This window comes from Grammomys surdaster, unplaced genomic scaffold, assembly GCF_004785775.1.
Source record: "Grammomys surdaster isolate TR1022 unplaced genomic scaffold, NIH_TR_1.0 125750, whole genome shotgun sequence".
Classification (NCBI taxonomy): Eukaryota; Metazoa; Chordata; class Mammalia; order Rodentia; family Muridae; genus Grammomys; species Grammomys surdaster.
In genome coordinates this window covers 1,403,148-1,411,474 of record NW_021620582.1, presented here as the reverse complement: position 1 = coordinate 1,411,474, position 8,327 = coordinate 1,403,148, and the positions used below count along the sequence as shown (strand labels likewise).

Here is an 8,327-nt window from a genome sequence, read left to right as displayed (position 1 = left end):
ATCACTACACACTCTCCCCATGATGCCTGCATCACTACACACTCTTCCCATGATGCCTGCATCACTACACACTCCTTCCATGGTGGTAATCATCACAACACACTCTCGTTGTGAGGCTCTCCAACACTTCACACATTAACATGACTCTCTACCCCTCTACACAATCCCACCATGATGCGTGCATCACTACACACTCTTAACATGATGCTATAGATAACTACACTCTTCAACACTATACACACCAACATGGCGCTGAAAATCACTACTGAATTCCACCATGGTGCTCTACATCACATGGGGCACCACAATTAACTAGTTCGATACTCAGGGACTGCTCAGCCCACAGTGTGTGTGGCCCTTCTACATCGTCATTAGTCAAGAAAATGCCTACAGACTTGCCTGCCACCCAATCTGATGGAGACATTTTCTCAATTCTCTCTTGGTTTGTTTAGGTTTGCATTGAGTTGACAAAAAACCAAACTAAACTAAATGAAACCAAGCCTAATGAAACCTAACCTAACCTAACCTAACCTAACCTAACCTAACCTAACCAAACCAACCAAACAAGAAACATTAAGGCAATAAATAGAAATATTCCTGAGGGCATTTCAAGATTCTTTGGCCAGACTCTATCCATTGCATGTTCAAGGGTGTAAACTAGTACACTAATTTGAAAGACTTTCCTGTGAGACAAATTGGGCCCCAGGAAATTCTTAAATCAGTGGAAACACTTTCTCAGATTCATTTGCTGAGGTTCTCAGAGGCTGTTGAAGTCATGACCCTTGGGAGTCCAGATACTGCTTGAGTTGGTATTAGATATAGCCACTGTTCTTGTAGTGCATCCAGAATACAAAAGTTACTGGATCGTGGAATTTTTCATTGAAATTCCAAAGGAAAGCTAGAAAGTCTGGCAGTGTGTAGCAGGGTGGTGTTCTTTACAGGGAATCCCCCAAGAATGATATGTGAACCTTCCAGGTAAACACTAAACTGCAATGGCAATCCCAGGATGTTGGAGATGCCACAGATAAAGAATTCTGCAGAGGAAAGGCACAGATACCAAGAGGAACCAGCTTCAGAGAGAGCCACAAACAGTAAGACTCTAGGAGCTTAGCTGTCCAAGCCTGTTGGCGCTTAGATCATGATACTATATGCCCTAGATATTGGACGTGGAGCCACAGTGTGCTTCCTGCTGGGTTTTGTTTTTGCTGTGATTAGGATCCTTTCTCTGGATTCCTCCATTTATCCACATTGGGATAGTGAAGTTTACTCTGTGTCACAGTTTGATGGGATTATATAATTTTTATAGGTGTTCATGGCTGAAAGTGCATCTTGAGTCTCAAGAGAGTCTAAATTTATAATGTTGGATCTGCTAAAATTTTGGGGACTTTTGCAGTTGGACTGGGTAGAGGACTGGGCGTATTTTTCGTTGTGAGAGAGACAGAAGCCATCCGAGGATCAGCAGTAAAACATTGTGGCTTAAAGTGATGTTTTGGGGTTAGGAAGGGGTAGACTTTGTTACAGTCAGTCTTGACTGTAAATTTGATTAGGTTAAGAGACACGTGAGAGATCCATGAAGCATATCTCTCGATATGTATGTAAGGTCACCTCCAGAGATGAGCTGATGAGAATGGACACAATAAATATATTAAACCATTGGTGGACTCCATATGATGGTTCTGTTGCTGGGAGTTGGGGCCTACTTGGATAAAATAGGTCAGTGGCAGTGTGTTCCTTGGGGTCACAGCTTTCTCTAGCAGCCTCTCTGTATGTTCCACCTTGCTTATTACACACCAACATTTGAAGTACCCCTGTCATATGAGTTCCACCAGCATGATGTTCATTCTGATCACAGTATGACCAGAAACAGAGCCAAGCAACCTCCGGCTGAATCCTTTGAAATTATGAGCCAAAATTGATACATCTTCCACTTAGAATGTTACCTCAGGTACTAGTCACAGCTTTGAAAAGAAACTAATGTAGCCAAGATGATTTTGTCTTTTCACTTGTGCATTGGGTTTAGAAAATTTAACAGAAAAGTTTTAGTTCTTGGTTATTTTCAGTGTTGATTCCTAGGTTAGTTACTTTTATCTCTGCTGTGACAGAAGCACTTGAGAAAAGCAGTTCAAACACAGAAGTGTTTATTTGAGCTCTTGGTTTTAGGGGATGCCATGGCCAGGAAGGAGTGGTGTTGGGAGCATGAGGTGGCTTGTTACAGGGTCTTAAGTCAGGAAGAAGAGAGAGGAGGGCTCTATTCTTTCTTTTCTGTTAGTCCAGCCTCAGATCTCATTCAAACAACTGGTGATGTTACCCGCATTCAGGGTGAGTCTTCCCTCCATATTTAAACCGCTCTGGAGGTGTTCTCACAGACACGCCCACAGATGCATCTCCCAGGAAGTTCAGTCAAATTGCCACTGAGGAGCAGCAACTTCCACGATCTATGTTGTTTTAATAGCTGGGCTCTATAGTTTGTGTTTTTGTAAGTCTTATATGGTTAATAACAGCCTGTTATTTTAGTTTAAAGAACTCCCCTTTAGCAGTTCCTGTAAAGTTAGCCAAGAGGTCATGGACTATGTTTGTCTTATTTATCCAGAGAAGTTTTCTGTTTCCACATCACTTATGAGTGACAGATATGCTTGGCATGGTATTCTTGCTCGCCAATTATTTTTTTACTACAGTAGTTTAAATGTTTTATGTTGTATTCCGGCCTGTAGAGTTTATGCCAAGAAGTTCACTGATGGTTTTATTGGGATTTCTTTATTTACAATGCCTTTAAAAAACCTCTGAATTTTTTTCTTTGTTGATGGGTTTATCATCGTGTTTTGGCAATCCCTTCCTTGTGTTGAAATCACTGGAGACTTTTGTACTTTCTGTACATTGATATTTCCTATTTTCCTGAGCAGAGGACTTTTTACTCATCATTTATTTAATATGCTTTCTGGCACTTTTCGGGGGGAGGAGATTGGCCATGAGCTCATCTTTCTATCTCAGTCTCCCAAAGTGTGATTGTACTATGTGTCACCACACCTTGTCTTCTATCTTTTAAAAAATTATTTTAAATTCTGTATATACATGTGTGTCTATGTGGAGTATATGCACATGCGTGTAGTGTCTCATTGCGGCCAGGACAGTGTGTTGGATCACCTGACTCTGGAGTTACAGTCATTTTTTCAGCTGCTTGACTTGAGTCCTCTGCCAGAACAGTGTGCACTCTTAACAGCTGAGCACTCTCTCCTGCTGTGCATTCAGTAGGTATCTTGATAACTCGTAATTCCCTACACCCTAGTAAAGATGCCACTGAGTTTTTCAGATGTTTTTGGGTAGTATGGATATTTAGGCACGTGCCTTAACACTGAGCTGGATCCAATCCCTAGCACAGACATTTAAACAACACGGATTCTTCTAATCTAGGTTGCCTTTCTACTTTTCAAATGTCCTTTCCAATTTACTTAATCAGACCTTCAGCTTTAAAGAGCTTCCATCCACGGTTGAATACTTTTCTTGGCATTTTTGGATGATATGGCGGAGGACTGGCTGCTCTTGTCTTTTCTGCATAGTCCAACATATAGCGATACTTTTGGTTCATCTGTTGATTTTGTACTTTGCTGAGTTCGTTTATTAATTCTAGTGGCCTTTGGTAGACTTAGAGCTGTTGACATAAGACATTGTCATCTGAAAAAGTCAGGACTAGACTACGTTACTCTTAATAGTTAATATTTAAAATCTTTTATCTTGCCTGAACTCACCAATAAGGACTTCTAGTAGGTGTGTCCCTGTGGGCTATAAGACCCTCATCCTAGATGCCTGGAAGCCAGTATTCTGCTAGGAGCCTTTAGATGCAGATGTAGAACTCTCAGCTCCTCCTGCACCATGCCTGCCTGGATGCTGCCATGCTCCTGCCTTGATGATAATGGACTGAACCTCTGAACCTGTAAGCCAGCCCCAGTGTTGCCTTGGTCATGGTGTCTATTCACAGCAGGAAAACCCTAACTAAGACAAGGACTATGTTGAATAATATAGTAAGAGCATGCTTGACTTTTCGTGTTTTATTTGATATCTTAGAAAAAAGCCTTTCAGCTTTTCCTATGACATCAGCTGTGCCTCAGTGAGTGTGGTGTTTATTATATTGAGACATGCTCCTTTTGGACATATCCATTCAGTTTCATTTTTGTTATTTTGAAAGGAATGAATTTTAAGAAATGCCATTTTCGCATTGATTTGGATGGTTGTACTTGAGGTTGGGTTTTTGTGTGTACCTGTGGCAATGTGTGTGTGTGTGTGTGTATGTATGTATGTATGTATGTATGTATGTGTGTATGCATGGGGGTAGGGCAGAGATTGATGTCCATTGTTGTTTTTCTCAATTGCTTGATAACTTAGTTTTTTTTTTTTTTAAAGGAAAGCAATCTTCTTTATTGTACACAGTACAGAATATAACGCAGCTTGGCAGGATGTACACAGCCCTGTTCAGGGGGAAGTAGTTCAAATCGACTGGCAGGCTAAAGCCTTTCTGCACTGTACACTTTCCACACTCTGGAAAAGAAGCAAATGCATGAAAGAAGCCCCACACCTTGACAGGGTCGGCTCTGTGGGAGGTACATGAGTCCATGTGGGAATGCAAAGTGGCGCTACTGTCCGGCGTCCCTCGATGGCACAGGCTGTGCCATTACAACAGGGGAGGGGCAGCTCAAGCTACAGAGAATTCTTTTCAACCCCCCCAAAACAGCATAGATTCATTAAATAAAACTAAAACAACCCCCCCAAAACAGTATGAGAGGAAAAACAAACAAACAAACAAACAAACCAAAAAAGAACCCCAAAATCTATACAGCATTTACAACAAATAAATCTTTAGCCAGCTGGGGTAAAATAGGCATCTATGTATGGACCGTGTGTCGATTAGAAAGCTATAAATATGCTTATCAAAGAGTCCTTTCATTAGAACACAATGCTAATTGAGGCCCAAGCTTCAGGCTTGATGCCTCTGTGGGCTCATGAGCTTTCAAGAGGAAAACCTTAGATCCTCATAGTTCTAAAGAGGACCCTCATCCCCACGAGCCTCTTCACAAGTCACGAGAAGGCTGTGGAGTGCCTCACTTGTGGGACAGCAAAGAATGTCCCACCTCAGTCAGCTGTGTCCACTTGTGAGGAACACAACGTGTGGAGTGTCAAGGACAGCAAACTCCTGCCAACTAGGCATCAGGCAGCAAGGCATTGCTGCTTCCTGCTGACTTTCCCACCACTCCAAACCCAGTTACCCAACTTTTACAGCTTTAGTTTGGTTGTTCAGAAAATTCCCAATATAATACTGCAATCGGAATAAAAAAAAAAGTAGCAGGACCAGAACTCTAGCTAGCACTGTTTTACCTGTAAGTGACAGGTAAGTCTCAGACCCCAGGGAACCATTGTGCAGGGTTGAAAGTCCAAAACTGAAAGAAAAAGGAAAGCAAGGTAGATGCCTGGGTTTCTACCAGGTGACCAGTTGTTAACGGACGTGACATGTATGGAGTATGTACATCTGCTTCCCAGAGAAGGAGAGTTAGTGAGCACAGCGAGCTGTACACGTGAAACTGCAAGCTGTGTCCAGGCTGCCTTGCACACTTCAAAAATGTACAAATCAGGTTAACCGTCTCAACAAGTTGTTTGGTGCAGAAAGCACCAAACAGACTTCTAAATGGTGAAGGAGAAGCCCCAGCAAAGCCTCTCTCAGGCTGCAGTCTTCTGACGTGGGCACCACCCCACCTGAGGGATGCACTGCAGGTACCAAAAAGGGTTTTGTTTTTTGTTTTTGGGTTTTTTTTTTCTTTAAATACCAAAACTACAAAAATCAGTTTATATAAACTGTTTTTCCCCCAAAAACAACCACCAAAAGCAAAATGACCCCCCCCAATCAAAGCAAAACAAAATACTGTCATGTTCATCATGTTTCTAAAATAAGCCACCTGCGCTCAGCCATGTGACTGGGAGGAAGGGGACTTGGTTCACTTATGGTGACTGCTCGGCTGGAAGGTCCAAGAGGAGCAGAGGTCTGAGAACCATGGAGTGAGTAACAGCTCTCCTGGCCTCCCTAGTTCTGGACTACAGGGGAAAGATTCCAGAATGAGCTACAAGAGTTTTGCAAATTTCAAGCCGCAATAGTCTGAGCCTCCCCAACCCAGCCTTATGGACTTTCCTATGGGTGTGCAATTTCTTTCCAAAGAATTGTGCAAGTCAAAGCCTCCTGTGGGAAGGCTTTAGTAGTCCGTGATCAATGAAGATTGTCATACACTCGGTCCCCTTTCATGGGCGCTAACCTGAACACACTGCTATACTGCTCTGCACATACTGGCCATGATGGCAAGGAGGATCTACTTCCATGTCTCCCCAGGAATTGAATCAGAATCGCCAGCCATGTGGTGTTTTTTTTTTTGTTTGTTTTTTTTGTTTTTTTTTTGCCTCTCCCTGTTCCCACTCCCTAGCCAAGGTATTTGTCTTTAAGGGTGTCAAATCCAGAGACAGTGTGGGTTCTCCTGATAATACTCAAAGGGCAAGCTTTAGGAACAGCCAAGAACACAAACAAAACCACTACCCTTGTTTGCCTGAATGAGGACTACTAGCTCTAGGGTTTGGCTATTCAGCCACTGAGAAACTTAGTAAGTGAAGCCTTCAGCATAGGGGAGGCTGCTGCAGCGATCCATGTCCAGGAGGTAAGCAGGGTTGTCTTCAAAGTGAGTCAGTGGCAGGGTGTCCTTCTCATTGAGGGGGCATTCTGACTCTGCCTTCAGGAACGGACGCTGATTGTCCGGGAAGGCCATGGAGAAAAGTGCATCCGGGTCACAGACAAATTTGTAGACGTACCGTTCCCCAGCCACCTTCTGCATGATGCCTTTTTCATAGTAATAGCGGAGAGAACGGCTCAGCTTGTCATAGTTCATGGCTGGTCGATTCTTCTGAATACCCCAACGCCGAGCAACCTCTTCCGGTTCGATGAGTTTAAACTCCATGCCTCGGCCAGTCCAGGCGATGAAGTGGGCGTTGGCTGGGTCATCCAGAAGGGTGACGAGGAATTGCCGTAGCTGCAGAGAGCCCCGCCTCTGATAAGGGGGTCCCTCTCGGTACATGGTGGGCTCTTGCTTGACTTTGCCTTCCAGTCTTTCGGGCACCACGCAAGTATCATCAAAGTATAGCCTGGGGTCCTTTTCATATGGGAATCCTTCATGGTTGCTAGAGAAATACCCGCCTCTCATGTAGGATGACTGGCAGTTAGGCACTTCTGAGTCAGCACAGTAATCTCGGGGCTCCTGCTTGATTCCCATGGGTGACCGGAAACCCATGTGCTGGGGAACCAGGCATCCCAGGGACCCCATGTTCATAGAGTGGGTTATGGTATTCCTGCTTGAATCCCTGAAGGGGTGACGGAGCTGCGGGGACAATGGGCTCTGACATCTGCCGGTGATAGCTGGGGCGATTTTCTCCAGGAACTCCTGACTGAGAAGGGAAGAGATGGCTGGGCTCAGAGAGCTGTCGCTGAAATCTCTGTTCTGATGGATATTAGCTTTCAGGCATCATCTTTGGCATTTGCAGGGGCTGATGTGGTGGCCGGGGAACAGCAAATGTTTGTTGCTGTGATCAAGGTTCTGGAAGTGAGAAGAAGGGACAACTTTAGATAGTTCACATTCCAGGCTCCTCTAGTGATATCTGTGAGCACAAGGACCTCTGTGTCTTCTACAGTGTCTCATGATGAGCTTTGAGACCTTGCTGAAGCTGGAGAAAAAAATCCTTTCTTACTCAAGATTTAAGCATCCCCAAAACATGATTTGCTCAGACATTTTCTTTACCATCAACAAGTGCAAAGAGAACAGAATGAGGGAAAGATGCTCAACTCCAACTGTTTTCTACAACAGAACATTATCCATGACTGTAATAACAATAATCATTTCTCAGAAAATATGAAACCTGAAGACAGAGATAATCATAGTGGTACATCCTTAAAATCCCAGAATGGATTCTGGTTTGGGAGGCTGAAGCAAAAGGATATGAATTTGAGTCCTGCCTGTGACATACAGGGAGGATTTTCTCAAAAAAAAAAAAATCAAAACAATAGGAGGAAGAGGAATGAAAACAACAAATAACCAGGACCATGGCCTTGGGAAATGTCCAAAAGAAGCATGAAACTAAACTTGAAGCACAATTTTTTTTAAGATACATACTTCCACGTAAGAGACTTGCAAGAAAATATATGCAGCTAGATTAACAGGCATCCTGGAAGAGCAGTAGAATGGCACATTTGAGATACCCAGAACTTTCCTGAATCACTGTGAACCTGACACAAAGCATCAATTGTGTGGCTG

The 8,327-nt window shown here is 43.4% G+C and overlaps 1 pseudogene; it reads right to left on the bottom strand.

Annotated features, from left to right (window-relative positions):
* Window positions 1-6,626: 6,626 nt before the first annotated feature.
* On the bottom strand, window positions 6,627-7,542 carry LOC114639701 (annotated as a pseudogene).
* Window positions 7,543-8,327: the final 785 nt, after the last annotated feature.